Source organism: Peromyscus eremicus, chromosome 6 (genome assembly GCF_949786415.1).
Source record: "Peromyscus eremicus chromosome 6, PerEre_H2_v1, whole genome shotgun sequence".
In the NCBI taxonomy this organism is placed as follows: domain Eukaryota; kingdom Metazoa; phylum Chordata; class Mammalia; order Rodentia; family Cricetidae; genus Peromyscus; species Peromyscus eremicus.
Genome location: NC_081421.1, coordinates 118449466 through 118473472, shown reverse-complemented (window position 1 = coordinate 118473472; position 24007 = coordinate 118449466).

Here is a 24007-nt window from a genome sequence, read left to right as displayed (position 1 = left end):
ATTTTTGACTGGTTAGTGCTTTTATCAGGGATGTCATATTATCTTTAGTAAAACCAAAACTTGTCAGTTAAATACTTTCTCCAAGATTTGGTGGACACAATACAGCAGATATGAATCTCCGACTCATGTGAATCAAGCTCCAAAACACAATTCTTTTCCTCAGTGCTATACTAAATTCTTTCCTAGATTAAATTCAAGGCCTTCTGAAGAACAAAAGAACACTTTTTGCCTGCTTGACATATTTAATACTGATTTATTAATGTGTCTTAAAAGTTTTGATATTATTAGAAAAATACTTTGAAATCACAATAAAATGATAAATTGAACTGTTTAAAAACTGAACTTCAGTCAGGTAAAATCTGCTTGATTCTTTTTGTGGGATTATGAGTACAGAGGATTGGACCTCAGCCTTCACTCTCATTAGGCAAGAACTCTCCCACTGAGCTATATTCCCAGGACCTCTCTACCAGTTTTCTAAACATTTTATTTTTTGATAGGGTCTTACCAAGCTGCCAAGGGTGGTCTTGATCTTACTCCACTGTCCAGGTAGGCCTTTAGCTTTAGATCATGTTCCTTCAGCATCCTGAGAATCTGTGACAACAGGACTATGTGACCAGGCCTGACTGAATGTCTCTGATTCTGCTCCAAACATTCACTTGTAATTTTGATACTTTTTCCTGTAATTCTTTACATCCTTAAGTTTCAAACTGTAGTAATTATGATAATGAGCGCATACTAAATATTAGGAAAATAGTTAGGTCTTGAACCAAAAAATTCATTGTTTCAATCACTAAAACAGTAAATTTTTTTGATGGGTAGAAATGACTTCAGCTGAAAAGTCAACATAATAAGATCCAAAGTAACTTTTCATTACCTCACCAGAGCCAAGGGACACCAAATCTTCATGACAGTTTAGTTTGGAAAACAGTAAAATGTGTAACTCCTAACTTCCAGCTTCTATGCTGTCTTTTGAAACTGAAATTGAAAACTATAGGAGTGTGGCATTTTTACAAATGCAGTTACAGGGAGTCACTATCCGAGAAAGTGCAGATGGACCAAGTCAGACCTACAGAGCTTATGCCTATGGTGCCTTCAGGAAAGTGACGTAAACTTTAGAGTTGAGGGGGCCCCAGCATGGCTCAGTGGGAAAAGGAGCTTGCCACCAAGCCTGACACTCCTGAGTTCATCCCTCAGACTCAAAGGTGGAAGAAGAGTGTGATTTCCAGAGATTGTCCACTAACCTCTATATGTGTGTCATGCTATCCCATGTATTTTTAAGTTCTTTCTGTTCATTTGCACTTATGGTCCTGACATTCCTAATCACATCACTTTAATTTTATGTTCAGAATCTTAACTGAGTCTCAGATGGTTTCTAGTTTGAAATTACATAAACTACATAATAATTATTACATTTTTAGTTTCTTTTTTATTTCTTTATATTTAATGCTTTAAAATAAATATGGTAAACACTTTGTTTCATAAACATCTGCCTAATCAAATTCAAAATTCTTACAGGAATCAGTTATACGATTTTGAAGATTTATTTATTTTTAGTTTATGTGCATGCATGTTCTGCCTGCATGTTCATATGAATATGTATACAATATGCATGCCTGGTGCCCACAGAGGCCAGAAGAGGGTATTGAATCCCTTGGCACTGGATTTACAGAAGGTGGTGAGCTGCCATGGGGGTACTAGGAACCAATCCTAGGTCCTTTTCAAGAGCGGTAAGTGCTTTAACTGCTAAGCTGTTTCCAGTGCCCAGTTATACAATTCTAACTTACTGTAGATAACTCCACATCTTTGTTTACAAAACACTGATCTTGTAAGGACAATGATGCCATCCAAGGTTCTTTAGTAACTGTTCTTCTTGTATCTAGAAGAAAGTTTTCCGTTTCCATCATTCTGATAGGATAGACTGGATATACTACTGATTTAACACAATCAAAAATTTAAAATTTCTTTTTACACCCATTTACTTCAGAAAAATATAGTCTCCTGGTATGAGTCATCTAAATGAATGGCTTTGTAAATACAGAAAACAACAAAAAGCATCATTTTATATCTTCATAAGTAATAGGTTAATTTACCTATTTAAACTGCATTGTCTTCTAGTATTCAGGGATTATAAGTGATAAGTGATGATTAATATTCAAAGCCAGTTTCTCTTTGAGCAAAGGTCTTTGTTGTCACATAAATCTGCCTTTTGTAGGTCTCGATCAGATTGGAAGGAGACATACAGTACAAAATTCTAACATTTGGTTTTGTCTGAGGAAGCAACAGGAGTAAGAGGTAAATTGGTAAACTGACATTTTTTTCATGCATAGTTATTAAATTTTAGCAAATATGATAGCAATTTGCAATACAATGTTCTCAGTGCTGTGAAATGATACATATTTCAGTTTACCTAAAATAGCTCTTTACATAACAGTTCTTTAGTAACTGCATTAAAATGTTTAGTAAATATTCAGGACATAGGATCATGTGAATGGAAGATAATAATAGATGTATATATAGTGTGTGCAAGTTTACTAATGGGAATGAGTACCATTTGGGAGGTTATTATGTGTTAACTTCTCCAAAGAGTATAATTAAGCAAAAGTTTCCCTCCATCCCTTATGAAACCTGTTAATTGTTTCAGGAAGTCATTGATTTCCTGTTACTGAGTCAAAGCATACAAGGCTAAACAGATGGCTTAATGTCACAAAGTTATTGGCTCATATAACTAGATTTTTATCACTAGGCTTCAGATGAAAACAGAAAGCCATGAATAATAAATAGAAGGCAAACTCATGTACATTGGATCAAGCTATTTTCTAATATTAAAATGTAGGAGAAAACTTTCAAGAGAAGCTTTGTGCTTTTAGGGGAATTACCCCAGAATACGAACAAATACATTTAAACTCAGGATATGAAAGACTGTGGACACACACGATGCCTGTGGTGCAGGACTAGCAGATCTGTCAACTCTCTGAACACATTTCCCACATGAAACAATACATAGCATTATTTTGAGTGTATTAATTGTTATAGAAAATGCTTTCCAAACTTATTCATGAGAAAATAATCAGAGGAACATGAAACTTCTTTCTTGCTAAAAACAATATTCATTTTATATCACTTCATTAATATTTTGATAAGATAAAAATGATTGAAACTATATTGAAATTTAAAAAAAGGCATAAATTCCAGTTATTTAATTCTAAAATAGTAATAAAACATGCTACAAAACATGTGGGGTTCATTGATTATTCCCCTTTTAACAACAGTATTGCGAACAGTGTTCCCAACATGAGGTTTATGTACTGTGTAGCCCTTGGTGTCAACAGGGACAAGAAATTTTTCAAGGCCCACAACAAAAATTAAAAAAAAAAATTGTCCTTTATCTTTTACACACATCTCTTTCTCTCTGTCTCTTTTCTGTCTCAGCTTCCTTTTCACACATGTATTGGATTATTTGAAGTGGAGGGATGAGGAGATTAATTTACATATTATATGTGATGTTTTCTTTTTTCAACAAATTCTCATTTTTGTCAGCCATTATAAGTATGTTACTCTTGTCTATGCCTAAAGCAGAATAAACTACGAAGCAACAGCAATGGGCAGAGTGCTTTTCACAAACAGATGCATTCATTTGCCTTTAAAAATCGTAGATTCTCAGACTACCCCACCCCACTTCCCGTAAGAAAATAGATACAGCAATAATTGAGTGTATTTTTGCCCATTCTTTCACATTAAGATATTTTGATTGGTTATATGAAATTTTCCAATAATCACATTTCTAATCGTTAGTGCAACACACTAGTCTGATTTTTCAGAAGATCCAAAGACGAATCTCTCAATCTCTCCTTTGTCAAGGACGTCTTGCATATACGCCAAATGAAAGTGCTTACCACCATTGTTTTTGGTAACACAATCCCTAACCCTTGATCTTTTCCCATTCTTTTCAGGTTATGTTACAGTTAAACAAATGAATCAGGCACAGAAGTAAGAGAAGCACAGTGAACGCATGGACGAAAGTGGTCTTTCTGGTAAGGAACAGGCAAGCAAAAGCCTTCAGAACTCTCCTCTCCACCCTTATGCCTTTTGATGCTGGGGATCGCATAAGTAGTGGAAACAGATGCTATCAGAGCTGCATTTTTTGGCTTGGGATAAAGGGAACAAAGGCTAACAGAGTCATGCTGTTTTGCAAACTGACATACACACTTCATCTTTCCAAAATAATTCTAGATTAAAAAAAAAAAAAATTGCCGGGCTTGATGGTGCTGTGACTGCCACTGTTCCCGTAGAGAAACAAGGTGGAGAGTAAGAAACCAAGTGGGAGAGCAGAGGATGGTTGACAGCCATGTTTTTCTCCTCCTAGCTGTCCTTTGGATATCAGTGTGTGTGTGTGTGTGTGTGTGTGTGTGTGTGTGTGTGTGTGTGTGTGAGAGAGAGAGAGAGAGAGAGAGAGAGAGAGAGAGAGAGACAGACAGACAGACAGACAGACACAGAGAGAAACAGAGAGACAGAGACAGAGACAGAGAGAGAATTTTAAATCTGTATGTAAAACATTTCGTTGTTAAGGACCCACAGATGCTGTACTAACTACCTACCTGTTGCTGTCACTAAACACCCAGCAGAAAGAAACTTAAAAGAAGTGTTGATTTTGGTTCACAAGTTGGGGGACAGAAAGCATCCTGACAGCAATGACAAGGCGTGGGGGCGGAGCACGAGACAGCAGAAATGACAGGGCACAGAGACAAAAGCTGGAGTTCAACTGTCTTTCCCTTTCCTCTGTCTAGCACTCCATTCTAAGAAACGGTGCTGCCCACAGCGGGAAATCTTCTTCCCTTCTCACTTAAACTTCCTGGAACTATCTCCATAGACTCAGCATGAAAAGGAGAAAATCCAAGTCCCCGTCTGAGTTGATCTTTAATTTTGTTTCTGTCCTTTCGTCTTTGAATGGGTGTCTTTCATCTTAGTCTCAGTTTCTCCATACCCAGGGGCAGGTCATTATTGCAGTCCATAGCTCTGGCTGCTTTTTTCAAGTTGAGGTGGGATCTGAATGTCTGTGTGTTGCTTTACCATGGAGAATACCTTAATTAATTACACTGCCTTTGTGGCAGATAAGCCTTCCCATTAAATATAGAATAGATGTGATTAGCTGATAGCTGTCATATATTGAATCAGTTACCTGGTAATGACAGCAATTAAAAGTTATTTGGATTTGAAAGCATTCCCAAACAAGATCCACCAGAGAAGAGGCATAGTGTCCCGTGGAAATTTCCTCTGACTTCGCTCCTCTTCCTGCCCTTGGTTCACCAAGGCATATAGACCAGAGTCAGCCCAACTCAAGGCTTCTTGTGATGTAAGAGCTTTTCTTTGGTTCTTGGGCTCTCTCTTCTGTGGTACTTCCAGGATTAATGAGCCCCGGACTATTGCTGATATCATGAGATACTCAAAGGGAGACACTTTGCCCCCAGCTCTTCACTACCTGTTGGAGCAGGGTCTCAGAATAAAGTCGTGGAATCCGATACCGTGTGTTCAAAAGACCCTCGTCTCTCCAGCACATGCTTCAGTGTATGCTTACAGCCACCAAATGTAAGGACAACAAATGCTCCATTGAGAAAACAGAAGGCCATCGTGACCAGACCTTGCTGTTCAGAGAAATTGCCATAAAGGAAACTAGACTCAGAACGGGGCCGGGAAGACAAGGTTCAGATTCGGGGTAACTGGCTGGCTCCCCTGGGCTAAAGGCTTATTTACGTGCTGTTTGGTGAGGACGTTTGTTGCTCTTGCTTCTGTTGTTTCTGCCATTTCACTTGGTTATTTATGGTTTGTGTTATGAACATAAAGGCTCCAAAAATCCGATTCCATGTCCCCTGTGTCCTCACACCTTATTGGCTTACAAGCTGCAATTTCACACTTTGGGGCACACAACTCCTGGCTTAGATAAGTGGAAAGGAAACCGTGAGGAGAGACACATCTGGAACAAAGTTAAGGTGACAGGAATACCAGGATGTTGTGTCAGAAGCGAAAGATAACCTGGACAGGACAGAACTGTGGACAAGGAATTCCCAGAGGCTCAAGGGAGGCTGTCTGAAAAAGGGCCGCTTGCAGTGCTAATCAACTGAGCTGTTTCGTCAGCCTCCGTAAAAACACCAGATTTAATTCTCTTCTATAATTTAAAGTTGGACAAAGGTTAGAGTGAGAAGTTTAGAATTTGACTATGAAAACAGTCCTGCACCCTGCTTTTTTGCCCTGGCGTGTTGCCAAAGGCACCACAACTCATGTGCTGGCTACCAGAGTGGTCCTAGATGCACCCAGAATGTATTATTCAAGAGCTCCATGGACGTTTTGTAAGATACACTGCGCTCTGCTAACTTTTTGTAAATTCCTGATTTATTAAAAGTGGATTAAAGATGTTGTACTTCCATGAACCAGGAGAAAGAAATGAATTGAATATTGCTAAATTATATGTCATCAAAATCTTGGGGGAAAAGAGAACTTTGTAATTAGATAAAGCTATCATAGACACAAAACACTTTTAGCTAGATATGGCTTATTAATCATTTCATTGGACTTCTCTAAAATACACAAGTGGGAAATACAGTGTCACAGCCAGTCAATTTGGACTGCAGCTTTTCATTCTCAGACCAAAGAAATGGATACACAGGCTCAACTCAGGTCAAAACTGTTTTCTGTGACAAGCATTTGAGTTCATTTTTCTTCTTGTAAATATTTAAAAGTTTGCTGCACTTTACAATTATTATCCACGAGCAAGCTTAAGCAACTCACTAATAAAACTAACAGTGTGTCACAGGATGCATTTAGAATTGCTTAGGTAAAACTGGGTGACCATTAGGATCCTTTGGAGGAAGAGCAAGTGCCCAATTGTGCGTGTGCTTGTTGAATATATGAAAAATTTAATTTGTCTAATTAGTGACCTGGGTTTGATAGGCAATTACTTTGGTTATAAGAGTCCTGTAATTCCTTTATTACTCTTTTTAAAAGGAAAATAATGCAACGTAAGGACCATTAAGAGAAAGTTTGCTCAGAAAGCAAAGAAGGGAAAATATTAGGAAATCATTTTCTTTTGAAAGTATGCTCCCGCCTAGGATTCCTGCTCAGTGGAAGGCTGCAGGCAATAAGCCCTTTGCCCACCTTTCACCTCTCACATTTTCTATTCAAAGCCTGTCAGACCGGATGGCCATAAATGCTATCTTATTGAATCATGAACCTTAGTACTTTATCTGAAATATGCAAGTATTATCAAAGTTCCAAGATCTAAAAAAATATATAAAATGTCAGCCCCTAAGAGGTAGAGAATCCACTCCTACAAACTCTCATACATGGGGATGAAGGCTGTTTAGAGCATGTGGAGAGGAGGGTTTTTGGTGGTGGTTTTGAAAGGACACACTCAAACAATGGAAAACCAATAAGACCAAAGGTACAAATATTAACAGCAATGAGGACAAACGTCACTGAATTTCCTACTGAGTTTCTTGTGTGTAGCACAGCCCTGTGGCCAGTTCTTCAGAGGGTCCCGAAGCCCAGCCTCATCACTGTTCTTTACCAAGCCGGTTTGCCCTCATTTCCAGAGAACTGATAGCAATGGAGACAAACAGCTGAAACTTTTCTATCTGCAGTGGTGCCGACATGTGGGGGATCCTGCGGACACCCAGACACTAGGAAGAATCTGAAACATCTGATGGTAGATCCCTTAGGAATCATTATGAAACTACCCAGACTTTCAGACCACAGTAGAGCAGCACCAGCCCCTGAGGACAGTCGATGGGATTAACAGAAAGTGAGCATCTTCAGACAGGGTGACAGCACATGCTTCTAATCCCAAAATGTATAGCCTCAGGGAGGAAGATTGCTGTGGGTTTGAGGCCAGCCTAGGCCAGTCTGAATTATATAAAAGAATAACACAAGCAATAGAAGAAAAATAATTTTAAAAGAAGTGTTGGATGCTTAGTTGTAGTTACATATTCATAATATTTATAATATTTATCTGCTATAGTCGTCCAGAAAATTTGTCAAGCATTATGAGTGTGTAAGATCATACAAAAAAATTCTTTGAGTGGGGGGTCATGAAGAGTTTGCCTGGATTCTGAATGAGAAACAATTGCCCATAGTGATTTCATTTTTTTTTCTTTTTAGAAAAGCAAGTGATTTTTAGAAGAACATGGATAATGCAGTTGAAGTCCATGCAACCCCAGGATGGCTACTTTTATGGTTAAGTGGTGGCTAAAGAGTGATCATACAATACAGACAAAAAAAAGTGGCTTTTTCAGTATTTATACCAAAGACTTTCCATCTACAATTAATTTCTATCACTGTCATGATGGTGCTGGTGAGAAAGCCATCTTTGCTTGTACCCAGCACAGAAGCATCAAAATAGAACCTTTGCAGTCTCCTTGGTTTCCCCACAGAGTCTCATGCATTTGGCCACACGTTTGACGTGTGAAACACAAGAGTTGTACCGAAGAGGACCAGCTCCCCCCTCTATTGTACAGAATTTGTTCCAACTTGTCTCTATGCATCTGTCTGTGTTGTAGATGAAGGCTGCTTCTTTCATGAAGTCCCATAAGGCGTTTCTGCAAGGAGCAACACTCATTTAACAAGTGCACTCTGCCGTGCAGGCGGGACCTGCCAGGAGCAACAGCACGCCTAGAACGGAAATGTTGTTTAATGAATATTTATTGATTATGAATATTCATTAAATTAACATCTTTATGGCCAGCCTCGGGCTTCATAACTTATGTGGCAGTAAAGTGGTTAAGTAAAGTTTTTAAACCAGTCTTGAAGCTCTTTGAGGTTCAGAGAATAGAAAGATTACCCAGGGCATGCTTTCTTCTGGAACAGAAGGGACTCCCAGATGTTCTAATGTGGTCAGTTAATGCTTGGCATTGAAACTGCTGGTTTGTGGACCAGGGTGAAAAGTGACCTGATTCCCTTTTTCCACCTGCCCCCCTCTGATACAATCGTTACAGCAGTGCAATGCAACCATGTGATCTCTGTTTTCTATCTTCTCCATCTATTAATCCTGATGTCCCCCCATTTGGCATGGGTTGCTGAGTCGGCTTGCATCTCCAGGACTCTTTGAAGGTAGCTAGGCTTGCCCTCCTTCAACCCATTTAGGAGAACATAGTCTTTTTAAATCACATTTTCACTCACGCAATTCCCCTGCTTAAAATTCATTAAAGATTTTCCACTGCCTTTAACTGCAATCCAAGGTCCTCAAGCTAGACTTGCATCTTTCTGTCCCCTTAGCTTCATGTCTCACTAGCTCCTACTAGGCTGCCTACTGCAGTGAAAAGCGCTCATGATACCTCTTGTCGATGGGCCTTGGATCTGTTTCCTCTCGGGCCCCAGGACCGATCTCTAATCCTGAGGAACTGATCATGCTTTCTTTTTTATTACCTCTGGCCTCCTTCCCCATGAAAGTCCTTTCTAGATCTCCAAAAATTGGCACAGATGCTCCTCCTTTATGCCTTCATCCTATCCAAGCACTGCTGTTTTGAGGAGCACTGATCTGCACTGAAATTCCCTTGCAGTGTTCTCCATACACTCTACAGAGCCTGTGAAATCAGGGAAATGTACATGTTGTCCATCAATGCACCATCAGCAACACTTCAGTGCTCAGATACATGAATATGCAGTAACAGTAGTGGAAGTGGGTTGATCAATGTGCAATTCTGCCAGAAGCTTTCTCTGAAGGGTTTTCTACCAGGAGTTCTGTTAGGTGGTCCTCAGAGACTATAGGAAGCACCAGTTAAAAATGACTACCATAGATTATATGTTTCTGGGAAAATAATTAATGTAAGAGAGTGGGAGGAAAATCTCATTAACCCATTGCAAGGCAAACTCAACTGAACATTCAGTGTTCATCTGAGTATCACCGTTGGTTGCTTGAAATATTAACCTAGGAATTCAGCTGGTTTCTCCATATACAGGTTGTTGGCTATTAGCAACATTGATACCACCAGCTAAGTATAATGAAAATGAAATAGAGGAATTTTTAAAAGAAGAAATTCACAGAATATAATGGAAGATGCATGGCAGACCTCATTTAGAAAGAAGTCAAGCCATTGCCTGTAATTCCATGTATCTCCTACCTGTCCCTTCAGCATCCCTGCAGCAGATCGCCCCCACCCCCCCCTTAAGTGCATCCTGTGCTCCTCAGACCATGGAGGGGACTCTGTATTATTTATGACGGCAGCCCCAAGAGAAAGCCATTCCTTTCTCTTTGATTTCTAGGGAAATGACTTTTCTAGCATCAAAATAAGTAAAAAATGTACTAAGGGGCTTATTTCAGAAAGCTAAGGAAGTTGTTTTACTTCTGCAGTTTATTGTAAGCTGAGAAACCAACCCAAAAGATACAAGTCCTAAGAGAAGTGTTGCCTAGTTTAACAACATAAATCACCCACAGATTTTCCTTTGAGACTACCAGTATGAACATAGGGAATTTTATTTTTTATTTGGCTTCACTTGAAACATTTTCTAATTTTAATAACATTTCATTTGCCGTCATACAACTACAGGAAATATCACCAACTGTTTGTTTTATTAGTTCTGCAACAACTCCAGTGAGGTGTTACGGTTCTCCAGGGAAACTCAGCTAATTGTCTGTTTGTCTGTCTACTTTCTTCTCTCTCTCTCTCTCTCTCTCTCTCTCTCTCTCTCTCTCTCTCTCTCTCTCTCTCTCTCTCTCTATTGTCTATAATCTACCTATACCTATCACTTATATCTATTGTCTATATTTGCCCATTTTCCATTTATGATACGTAACGTGGTTTATGACCTCAAACAGAGGTTCAGAAGTGTCATGATCTTTTGTCTGCAAAACAGAAACACAAGAAATCCGGTTATATAGTCAAAACCTAGGGTTCAGAATGATCTTGTTTGAAATCAAGCGTGTAGAATACAGGCTGAGGCTGAAAGTCAAGTGCCAAGAGCCTGTAGGAGGTTGTTCCTCTGTGTTAGCATTTCAGACACTCAACTCTCTGCCACCTTTTGTGTATCCTTTCTCTTGCAGAGATTCAGGTGTCCTACTCACACACAAAGCAAAGCACAAAGCAAGGAGCACCTGCTCTCCTGGGTCACTACTCAAATTCTAACATCTTCTCAGAACACTCCCCAGAGTCGAAGCACTTAGGAACAATTTGGAACTAGCTATATGGGCATCTCATGGCCCAATCAAGTTGACATATAAAATTAACCAGTGTATGAATGAGGTTATCTCTTTTATTCTAGGGATAAACACAGTCCCTCTTTTTCACTAGGGTTGTGTCCTCTCCATCTGCAAAGTGATTTCCACTGGATGGGTCAGGTTTCTAGATGTGTTTGCCTTTTGCTCTGTGATTGAATTCTCACGGGGTTTAACCCCGTGCCCTGTTTGCAATTATTCAGTAGATTTGGATGTGGGGAATATCTCTAATATAGAAGCAAAAAATGACTGTAGTGTCACAAAAGCTTTGCTTTTGGGGTCCTATTTTCTTTCACAACTTCAGCTGTAGCTGCAACCAGTGGATGATGGAGGTTTTCTGTTTTGGCTGTTTTAGGGTTATGAAAGATCTCTTTTCAATAAGGCCCACACTGTCATTTGAGCGGGTTCCTCCCCATGATTGAGCTTTTGCTTGCATGGAGGTTGCTGTGCTCCCATCCCTGCACAGAACTCATCCATCATCTCCGGGGTCTGCATATGAGCTGTAGTGGAACTTGCTGTTAGTGTGCCTGAAGCTGGATCCTGCGCTGTGTGCACCATCTCTCTTCTTCCATCATTAATTCTTCAGTTTCCTGTCTCCCTGCACAGGGTAAAGCAATGCCTTTGTGGGCAGTCTTTCTGCACTAGCCTCAGTAGAATCAAACCATTGCAGTGTTACTGAACCAAAGGCTGCAGACGTCAGAAGTGTCTTGCGAGCTACATCAGAGACATCAGCCCTCTGTGTTCATGTCAAGATGCTGCTGCTTCAGGCTCCCTTGGGCAAGTCTGACCCCATTTGCAGTTCTTCCTAGTTTCCCTGTGGAGATGGGCCTCACTGTTTAATGTTTAACAAATGCTCTGCAACACAGGGGGCCAGCTGCAGCCTTTTTCCTAATCAGAGTGATGTCATAGCTCCACTCCCCAAGCTGCATTCCCTGTAGGGGTTTTCTACTTATGCTTGCTTGCTTCTGCTAAGACCACTCGTTCTCTGTGGATGGGGTCTTGAGTACATGAATCTTAAGGGCTTCCTGTATATAAAGGGCTTTCATGAGAAAAAGGAAATAGACATTGTTTGGTGTGTTCAGAGGCTAGAACTCAGGACAGGAGTAACAGTTTAAAGAAAGCAGATTTAGATTCAACATAAGGAAACTTGGAATAATACACCAGTTGTGTCTAATAATAGTAGAGACCCTGTGAGTTGGCTTTTTTTGAGGCTGACCAGAAAGGAGGACAAGAAATCAAGGCAAGAGGAAGAAATTACTTTGTTGGTAGTCTAAATGGACTAGACTGCTTCTAAGGTGCCCTGCCATTTTATGATGTAATGATTTTAATCTTAGCCAGTCTCCCTCCCTCTCTCTTACTCTGACCCTTCTCCTCCTGTGCCTCCTCCTCTCCCTCTTTTCTGCCCTCTTCCTTTATCCGCCTCTCTCTTCCTTCTTTACTTTCTTTTCCCCTTCCTATCCTTAAATGGTTTTAATTGAAATTAAATTATATTCAAGAGTACTATGCATTCATAATCAGCAGAAAAAAAATAATGGTTGAAACTCTTACTTTCTATCTGCCTGCTCCCTACCTTTTTCTTTCTAAATAAGTCAAAATATATAATCTTATCATGTGCACGATCTTATAACGGTTATTTCTTTTTTAAGGATTTTCCTGACTCTCGCTCACACAGCTAGTCGAAGACAGCACAGCCTTTGAACTTCTGGCTGTCAAACATCATCTGTAGCCCCAGAGCTCAAGTTTGGACATTGCCTTTCACCACTTGTCTCCACTGACAGTGAGACCTGTTACCTTAAAGATTCTCCATGGCTGGGAAACACTTGCCTGCCAGTGGAGCGGCTTTTCCTCATAGAAATTCAGATTAGGAGCTGATCTGTTAAGTTTTCCATTGCCGAGCTCCCACAGAACCTGCTTCCCGAAGAGCTCCTATTTTAGAATTTGGCTTCCCACCAAATTGGTGGAAATTCAAAAAGGAAAAAAAAATACACTCCAGTTCCTAGTTTTTCTGCTGATGTATTTTGCCTTTTTTTTATGGCTCAGACTCCACATCTTAATTCGGGCCACTTAATTCCAATGGCAAGGCTGTTTGGTGGTGTCCCCAGAATGACACGCTAGGCCTCCAGCATCTGAACAGCAGCTTTTAGTACCAAGACATCTGTGTAATTTCTCTGAGAGAAATCTATGGCCCTGGGGTGAGGCTTTACTTGTAGAGCAGTAGAGTAGTAGTGATTAGGCAATGTCAAGTGAAGATCCTCTGGTATTATCACTGGGTGTTTTTTTTTTTTTTTTCTGAAAGAGAGCAAATACATTTTGCTTGCCAAACATACTTTGTGGATTCTGAGAACCAAAACAACTTTGAAGAAGCAGTTGCCTGAGCTGCATATGGGAAAGGTGGATTGCCACTTGAAGCTACAGCCAGCTCCTGTCTGCATCCCACAGCTTTACACATCAGATTTTTACATGTATCCAACCACTGGGCTGCTAGTGTTTCTAAGATCTTTTTACTGGGTTAATTTTCTTTCTAACAATATGATATATTTATATTCTCTTTTGGAATAAAATCACAGCTTTTGGCATATCTGCACATGTCTTTCTTTTAAAAATCTGAGTATATGCATACACATTCCTGAGTGTGGGTGTACATGTCATAGTGCTCATGTGCAGGTCACAGGACAAGCTCAGGTGTCTCTTCTCACTTTCTACCTTGTTTGAGAAAAGGTCTCTTGCTCTTTGCTGAAGATTCCAGGGTAAAGTGGATTGGATGTTCTGTGTATTCTCCTGGTTCCACCTCTTACTGACGAGGGAGCTCTAGAATTCTAGACACACACACTACTGCAGCTGGCATTATGTGGCTCCTGAGCATCTTAACTTAGGTCTCCATGCTTTCACAGAAAGAAGTTGGCCCACTTAGTCATCTACTAAAATCTTTATCTACAAAGTTCTATGTCACATTTCCATCGGAACCTCATGGATATCTTGTCTGAAACTGAATGAATTTCCATCATAACTCTTTTCTTTACATAGAAAATGGCACTTATGACCCTTTCAAATTCTTATAAAAACTTTTAGTCATACCTTTTAATATTAAGTGTCTGTTATATTCAAGAGAGGTTTTTGTTTGTTTGTTTGTTTTTTGTTTTGTTTATTTGTTTTTAAGATAGGTCTTGCCATCTAGCCTGGGTTAACCTGTACCTCACTATTTAGAAAATGTGGTTTGCCTAAATCTTCCTGTCTTTGGCCCTGTAGGACCGACATTGCAAGCATATGCCATCACTCCAAGCCACATGATTATTTTTAGTGCTAGTCTCCTTAGTAGGTTACAAAGTCTATAAAGATAAGTGCCTGGATCATAGTAGGTTGTTAACCAAAATTGAATTAGTAACCAAATTAGGAAGTCACTTCATGATTTCATGATCTTCATTCTTTAACTACTGTTAACAACTTATTCCTTATATTTATGGGGTACAATGTGACACCTCTGTGTATGTTTGCATTGTATCCATGTTCAGTTCTCATGCATTTATTATTTCTGCATGGTGATAGCATTCACAAACTTTAACCATTTGGATATACATGAGACAATCTAGTTAAACAGAGTCATTTTATTGTACAACAGGCTATAAGGATTTATTACCTACTTGTAAATTTTTATTAATTTTAGCCATTTATTAATACAGTGTACATTTTAACTACAACTCAATTTTATTTTAAAACACAATTTGTAACTTCTTGAACTGAGCACTTTAACTAAAACACATTGGTTGATACCAAATCTAATGTGGTGACCCATTCTAGATGCTAAAATAATACCTTTAAAGAAAATTTAGTAGGTTGCAAGATCAGTTATGTGCATTTGATCTGGTCCTAGAAGAAAAGTCAATACTCCTAATGCTGTTGGGGTATTCCTTAGCTAACATGCCCACTTTACATTTTAATAATGCTTTGTATGGGGATAATGGGGAAATAGGGGTATTTGGGGTTTTCTCTTGACCAACTGCAAGATAAACTTGACCCAAAGCTTGCTTGTCATTTGATGCTTAAATATGCTGCAAAGTTTATAGAACTTGACATTGAGATTTCCATGGGCTGGAGAGAAGACTCAGCCTTTTAGAGCATGTACTGCTTTTACAGAAGACCTGAGTCCTGTAGACCTGAGACCAGAAGTCATGTTGGGTGGCTTATAAAAACCTATAACTCCAGCTGCAGGGAGTCCTATACCCTCTCCTTGCCTCTAAGCACACACTTGTACTCACATATGGTCACACAGAAATATGCACAATTAAATAAACCTTAACGAGAAGATAATTAGAAATTATCATTCAGGTCATATACACAATAGCTTTCTCATTGTAGACTATTTTCTCTCTATTCATGTGGTCAAACAGGTGAAAGAAATACTAAATGTTGAAGGAAAAATAGAATAGATGACAGTATCTACTGATTGGACTGGCCAACTTGAAAGCTAGATGCAAAGGTAACATAGTGGTGATTTGGGCTGAAGCAAAGGTTCTGAGGTCCCTCAGAATATACAGATTAAACAGTTTATTCTTTGTACCACAGAACCATATCCATTCATCAAGTCATTGCAAATCAGCATTACTGTTTCCAGTGGGAATGAAAGACAGATGCATGTGTATGTTTCAGCTGGGTTCAGCGCATACTCTGATACACAGTGCACTTGGTGTATGCTTACCAGATAATTGAATATGGACTTGGGGATAGCAATTCCTTGTGTTAGGCTTCTCTAATCCCTGGAGTGTCATGGCTTATAGTTACTATGCTTCAGCTGCTGTCTTAAACCTAAGTCACATTTGGATCCTATTCATGTGTATGTTCACGTCAGGCATGGTCATCAATGGGAAGCAATTCAAAGGGTTCAGTGTGTGGAGCACTCTTAAATCTTTCAGGGTGTCTGAATCTTCCCATATGTTGTCCATCCAACAGGTAGAATCCAAGGACTGACAATCAAAACCTATAAAACTCTAAAGTCACTAGCCTGAGCAGCTGTTCCCCAGTCAGGGCATGAACGATCCCATGAGAGAGTCATACGAGAACTATGATTGTTTGACTGTTTCTGCCTGTTGTCTAGCAGCGAAGGAAGTAAGTGGGTCTTATTTACTGGTGTAGGTTTCCTGGCACCCTGTGAAGCATCCTGGAAACTCCACACTTCCTGACTGCCTTTGTGTCCTCGTGTCCCATTAAACTGTCATCTCCTTTGAGTCTCAGTTAGCAATTCTCAGTTCCCCAGATATTATAAGCAAGAGATTAGCTGCCATCTGTGCCTCTGAGGACCCAGGGGACGTTCTTGACAAAGGTGAGCAAGGAGCCTGTCCTCCACTTCCAGTTTTCCTCTTAATCGTAAAAAGGTTCTCTCTCTCTCTCTCTCTCTCTCTCTCTCTCTCTCTCTCTCTCTCTCTCTCTCTCATGGATTTTTAACCCCATTCTTAATTCTGGTCAGGGCTTGCTTGTTTCCAGTGAGTGACTGTCTCTGAGAATCATTAGGAGTTGGGGGAAGAAGGGAATGCCAAAGTCCCCCAGACAGATTCTTTCCTTCCCATCCACACTGCTCAGGCCTTCTTTAGATCACTTCCGTGCGGTCTGTGGGAGCTGCGAGTCTGGATTTCTGACTCTTCTGAAGTCTCCTTTGGAGATGTCAGTTCTGCTCGGTGCATCCCACTCTTGGACGACTCCTTTCCTTTCAGGGCCTTCACTCTGCCTTTCCTCTCCCAGAGAGCCCTCCACTATACTCATTTTCAGGTCAACACACTACGTTAGGGAAGTTTTCTGCAATTTCCCATGTTACGTGAGTGACTTACTGAAGCTCCGTGCAAGCAGACTGATTGAATTCATCTTGGCCAGGGTGGCCATGAAGACTCCAAGGTCTGTGTCCTTGCCTAGTGTGCCTAGGCAGTTCATTGTCTGGCCTTGAATTGGAGTGAGAACATAAGGATGACAAAGTTAGACTCTATCTGATCACGAGTCTGGCTGGAACTCTATATTAGCCTGACATTAATAATAACAGGATCTTATCTACTAATGCATATTGCAGATTTGCCATGTGAGGCACCTGACGAATGGGGTTGGACTGTGTGTTTGATCACTGTATAGACTGATAGTAATTGTCACATGGGCCCGACTCTCACAGGAGGACATAGAGATTCTAGAGTTGGGGAAATGCTGTAGTGTCCCATTGATAAAAAGTGTAGACTTTCATGGAGACCACAGAACCCCTCCCTCTTAAGCTAGTGTATGCTTGTATGCATCTCCCAAACTGTGGAGAAGGAGCCAATCACGTTAGTTTGCCCTTTGCTAACTACACTGCTGGTTATCCTATAGGTAATATGGGAACCCTAGTAATCAAGTCCTAGGTCTACCCTAATCATTCCTGGCAAAAACTTTGCCTCTTGCTGTGGTTTGGCACGCTTCCCACTTTATACCTCACAGAATATAACCTAAATAAGATATATTCCTTCAGATGAAAAGAAGAATTTAGTACTGAGAGGCAAGATTTTGGGTGGGAGGGGCAGGGTATGGAATGGAAGAGAAAGAGACAGCCATGGGAAGGAAGAATGATTTTTTTACTCTGAGAAATGTAAGTTGGGAAGTAAGTAATTTTTCATATTTCTTGATTAGTTTTTGAGTATTTTCATTGTCTCAACAGAAGAAAAAACATGGGTGTATTAGAGGGATAAAATATGAATTGAGGACATTATAAGGAGTTTGAAATAGTCATCTCAGAGCCATGTTTGGATGAGGAAGAGAATAAAGATGGACTGGTAGATAATGAGTCAGGGTAAAAGTCAAGTGTTCTGAAGAAAGCCATTGCTCTGGCTTGTACTCGATGAGAACGGTGCTGGGCAAAGGGGTGCTCTCTTTTCTTCAGCTCACCAGTTACACTGCTAGAAGAAATATTTGAATTCTAATTTAAAACTCACAGATCCCAGAATATTAACTTCGGCTCATTCATTGCTTCTCTATTATTGAATGTATATGAAAATTCATTATAGAAAATTGAGGAAAAATCCACATACAAAAGAAAAGAAGATTAAGAACCCCTTCTATCATACCAAACAACTTTCATGCCTTTGGTTTAATGGGGTGTATAGCCCGTGCGTCTACTTGAGGTTTGAGTTGAATATGTATCTCAGAATTGTTCTCAATGCTAAATAATTTTTATAAACAAGATATCTAATGGCTACACAGTGTGGTGCCATCATTTCTCAAAATGAGTTCCTGTGTTGAACTTTGACGTCATTCACAATTTTTACGCTGTGCAGTGCTGGGCTCAGGAGCACAAGTCTCTACTGCCCCTGCCTCTTCATTCGTCAGGCCATTTTTCTAGGCCTAGAGATAGTTGTTGACAGGGTGCAACACTCTAAAACTGTGGATGCTGCCAAATTGCTTTCTCCAATGTGGGTTTTGTTCCTGCCTTCCTCGTCCTGTAAGGGAATTCCTACGTCAATGAGCTCCTACTGACAGGTGATGTTTTATTATAATTTTTATGTGTGTGAGTATGTGCATTTTCTGTTGTAATATCCATCCCTGACTGTCAGAGGTCAGATTTCTTTATCAGTAATAAGTCAGTGGGCCTTCCCTGTGGAACTAGCCAGTGCTTTCTAAATTGCAGCTTAACTTTTCTTACTGATTTTCACAGCACAATTTCACACACTAAAGGCATCTTCTTTTTGTCACATTTGGTGCAAAAATCATTTTCCCCATTGCTCATTGCTTCTTGTATGTTTTGATCTTATGGAATAATATAAAAAACAAATACATAAGCAATGGAATTCCCTGAAGTCTGTGATTTCTTTCATTTGGTGTTTACAAAATAATAAAAAAATTACTTGTATTTGTTTAATTTTATGTTTTGGTTTATGTTAAGTATATAGACCATCACACTTAATTAATTTTAATGTGGCAAAGAATAAAATAAGTAAAATTCAATAATAAATGAGACTAATAAACAACAAAATAATATTTTTCTTTCATTCTCTTCCAAACTTGTAGGCCCAATCTTAAAATAAAATTCTTTTTCACTTTTGAATTATTAATATCACATTATTTCAAATATGTCTTTGCTGACCTTTATTGGTTTACTAACCAGAGACAACGTCTGTTAACTCTTCAGTTAAACAGGCTTTATTATTTGAATATACCTTGCTAGTTTCTCACCTTTCGCTGATCCTCTCATCACGCAGTGTTATCCAGTATTGCTATTTTTACTTCAATCAATAGATAATGTGTTGTGATATGTTTTCTACGTCAAGACAAATTGTGTATTCTTTAAACATTTTTGTTATATTTATTCAATGTGTGTGTGTGTGTGTGTGTGTGTGTGTGTGTGTGTCCCCACAAGTGTGCCACAGCATGTTCATGGAGATCAGAGAACAACTCGTGGGAGTCAGAGGTTGGCCTGGAACCGACGGCTGGTGACTGCCTCTACCCTCTGCACTGTTGATGTTGTGTATGCACAACTGTGATGTCTCGGTGCTTCCTTCAGTGCAAATCTTGATAATTTTTCAGACATTTCTAATCATTTCCTATTTTTCATACCATGCTTTTCTTTCATTTCTCAATTGTATTTTTCCTGTAAGATGATCATAGACCTCTCTGTTTTCTGCCCATCCTAATCACACTCCATTCCAGAGTGACTTTCACCTGAAATTCCTTTATTCCTTTTTGAGATACATCATCATCTTGCTTCTCATATTCCCAGTATCCTTCCTTTGGCTAGTATTAATTTCCTCCTGTTATTGTAACACATTATCTCAGAATTGGAGTCTTAAAAAACCATGGTCCATTATCTTATAACTCTAGAGGTCAGAACTCTAAATTGGCTCAGCAGAACTGCAGTCTCTCTGAAGGCTCAAAGGGAAAGGACATTTCTGAATTTCCTTGCCTTTTCTGTGGCCACCCATGACTACCTGCATCCCTTGGCCCATGGCCCCAACTCACTGCATCTTCAATTCCAGCAGCTTGATGTCTTCAGTCTCTCCCTGTCTGCTGCTGCTTTCATTCCTTTAGAGGGTATTTTTGACTACGCTGGCTGATCTGAGGCAGTCCGTCCGTCTCATAATCCTTAGCGTACTCCTACCTGCAATATTGCTCTCCACGTTAGGGAGCAAGTTGACAGCTCCTAGGAATTAAGGCTTGAGACCTTTGGGGAATATTTGTGTTACAATGTTAGACATACTGTTCTGTGTCTCTAGTAGTTATGATTTATGTTGAGAACATGTTGTTATGGGTTCATACTTTTTGATCCCTAAGAAATTTCTTAAGTAAATGCTCTGAGAATGTCTCTATTTTGTTCTGTGTCTGCAGGACCCCATGCTGCTGGGTAGGTTTCTTCTGTTTTGGTGTCATTTGGGTTGAATTTTCACTGTGCTGATTAAGAGTACTCTTATTGACAGGTTAGTGACTCTCTCATTTCTTGAGTCTCTTTAACTGAGGAATGGGTACATAAATAAGGTCCATTCATGGAGCTGCTGTGAAATTAAGTTAATTCACACATAGAGTCCTTACACTTAATGCAAGCAATTTGTATCTTCACACTTAATTAATAGATTGGCTACATTGAAAGTTCCAGGCTAAAGGGAAGGCCAGTTAGATGGATCAGACTGTAATGATGTTTGCTTACTGCCAAGTCTAATGACCGGAGCTTCAACTAACTCCTGCAAATTGTCCTCTGAACTCAACACATGTGCTGTGTGTGTGTGTGTGTGTGTGTGTGTGTGTGTAACTGTAAACACTCCCTTTCACACATACAAAATAAATGAATGTAAAAGAATTATTTAAAAATTGAAGCCTAAATCTATTGTCTGAGAATTTTGAATTCATTTTTTCATAGTTTATTGTCATTTAGATTTGTATTCACATAGGTGACATGTTTGTGAAACCATAAACACTTAAGACACTTTGTATTTGTTACTCAGAGACTTCCATTGTCTTACTACAGGTATTACATTTTCCATCAATTTAGCAGAAATTTTCTGGCTTTCATTAGGGCTCAGAAATTCTTATGTTTGCTCTGTTTCTTGATTCTCTTTATAAAATTTTTAGTCCAAGTTGCTATCCTTTTGAATTCATTCTATCCACCTATTGTTTTTTGTTCCTTCGTTGTTTTTAAGTCTTATGTTTATCAGCAATAACATTCTCAAATTAAGGAAAACCAACTTGCATTTATTTTTGAGATAATATAAATATTCTTTATTTTTTGTTTGTTTTTCTTTCCATGACTTTGGGTGTTTACCAGTTTGGGTCTTCTGAGAAGCAGGTAACAGTGGGAATAGGTTGAAAGAGCTTTGTTAGGGAAACACTTGTGAAGGGAATGGAAGGATGCACTTGAAGATGTGGGGCTGGTCTGAATCTGTAGTATAGAAGGATGACAAGAAGGGCTTGGGAGAATTCTCAAGTGGACTTGCATTTTTTTTCTTTTTAGCGTGTATCTGTCTATGAAGTTTCATGACATGGATACTGAGACCTGGAATGTGGTCCTCTGGAAGAGCAGCAAGTACTCTTAACCACTGAGCTGTTTCTCTAGCTCCTAAAGAAAGAAGTGGGAGGGTCCCTAACTTTGCCTATGTTGCTCTGAGACATGCTCTAATGAAGCCTATTCAGGTGGAACTGCAACCAGCTAAGGCCAAGCTAGAGCCTGAAGTCCTGGTCCCCCACCTTCCACCTCTGTTAGGGATTGCATTGCAAGTTGCATGCCTGTGTGCCTCCACACCCCATATTAGAGGGTGCTGGGGATTTAACTCAAGGCCTCTAGTACATTAGCTTAATGCTTTAACCACTAAGCTATATCTGGAGGACCATGGACATGTAGTTTTGACAAAGTTCTGCTTGGGTTACTGGGAAAACAAGATCTTCAGAAGATTTTATTTTTCATAGAATGGGTTTCCACTGGAAATGAATTCATTCCTCCCTTGGACAAGAGCAGGTGATTGCTGTGGGATGTTCTGTATGGCAAATGTGTTGCTAATTAGTCAATAAATAAAACACTGATTGGCCATTGGCTAGGCAGGAAGTGTAGGCGGGACAAGGAGGAGAATAAAGCTGGGAAGTGGAAGGCTGAGTCAGAGGGACACTGCCAGCCGCCATGATGAGAAACAGCATGTGAAGATGCCGGTAAGCCACGAGCCATGTGGCAAGGTATAGATTTATAGAAATGGATTCATTTAAGCTGTAAGAACAGTTAGCAAGAAGCCTGCCACGGCCATACAGTTTGTAACCAATATAAGTCTCTGTGTTTACTTGGTTGGGCTGAGCAGCTGTGGGACTGGCAGATGATAGAGATTTGTCCTGACTGTGGGCCAGGCAGGAAAACTCAAGCTACAGGTGATGGGCAGAGCGACACCGGGTCAAACTCATGGTGGATGTTCCAGGGCTGATGCAATCAATGGGTTCTGCTTCCATCCTCAGAAAATCCAAGCAGATCTTGTCACCATCAGGACTGCCATTCCTGTCATCTCTTACTTAGACTTACAGGTTGGAAGAAGCACCTGTGTGATTCTGGCAAATCTTCTTCCTGACGGAGAGGATGGAGGAAGGGTTGGGAATGCAACCGCTCCATGAAGGTAGTGTCAGGACCTCAGCGGGCAGTCACCCTCTTCCCCCTCCACTGTCTACTCTGAATTGCCCTTACCATCCTCTATCACCTCAGAATGTTTTGATAGTGTAGCTAATGGTTCAACCGAAGCCTTCCCTCCTGGGATGACAGAGAACTACAGAGGCCAACTTACTCTTCTGGCTGTGAAGGCAACATGAAGAAGTATGTATCCTTCGTTAAACACAGCCCTTCCGGTACCTACGGCTCAGGCTCAGAGTTGCTTCCTCCTATTAGGATGATGGTTCCTCTTTTTCAGCTATTGATCCCTGGACACAAAGAAATCCAAAGTCTCTGGCAGCAGCCACAGCTCACAGTTCAAAGGGGCCTTGGCACAGTCCCCAGGCAGGTGAGCAGAGCCCAATGCTGTGAGGGAAGAAGAGAAAACACATCAAGAGGAGTGGTGATAAACAGGGTCTCTGCTGCTTCCTCTCCATTTGCTCTTCCTCTTGAGAACTTCGTGTCATACTGATATCTAGGACTGAATGCCTGCACTGAATCCCCAGACACATTTCCTTATTCCAAACTGTTGCTCCCACCTTGGTAGCAGCTGCTTTTAGTCCTTGTTATAGATGCTAAGTAGCACCCTCTTTTTTTCTCTGGGGTGATCATGCTCTGTGAGCAATCTCCATGACTTCCTACAGGCCAGTTTATTTCCTCTTCCTCACCAAAGTGATCATTTTCTTTGAGAGCCATATGAGCTTCTGTTGTTCAAACTATTACCTAGATTTTACTACTCTCAATGTGCTCCATTAACCCATGGATGTTAGCAAGTTACATTCTGACACTCCTTGCCTGGGAAACAAGGCTGCCATTGAACTCCACTTGCTATTGCTGTTAATTGTTGAGTCAAGGTCTCACTATGTAGCCCAGGCTATCCTTTAATTTTCAAATAACCAGTTAATTCTGGCATTCTCCTCACTACTGTGGCCTAACAGTTCTGTTAAAGGTATGTTTTCTAGATTCTCTTATAGACTGTTATCCTCTGAAGAACTTTCTGAAGACACTACTTCCTCAGGTTCTCTATAACACCCCAACTAATCAGTCCTCTTCTTTGGATCCTTTAATACTTGTTTACTCATTAGTGCCTTGATTAATTTACCTATCACATTTGAAGTTCAAGTCTAGGAATGCTTTCTTGACACACTGTGTCAGCCATCTTCTCACTAATACCATGAAGTGCTTTGCAAAAGGGGAAGGTGGGG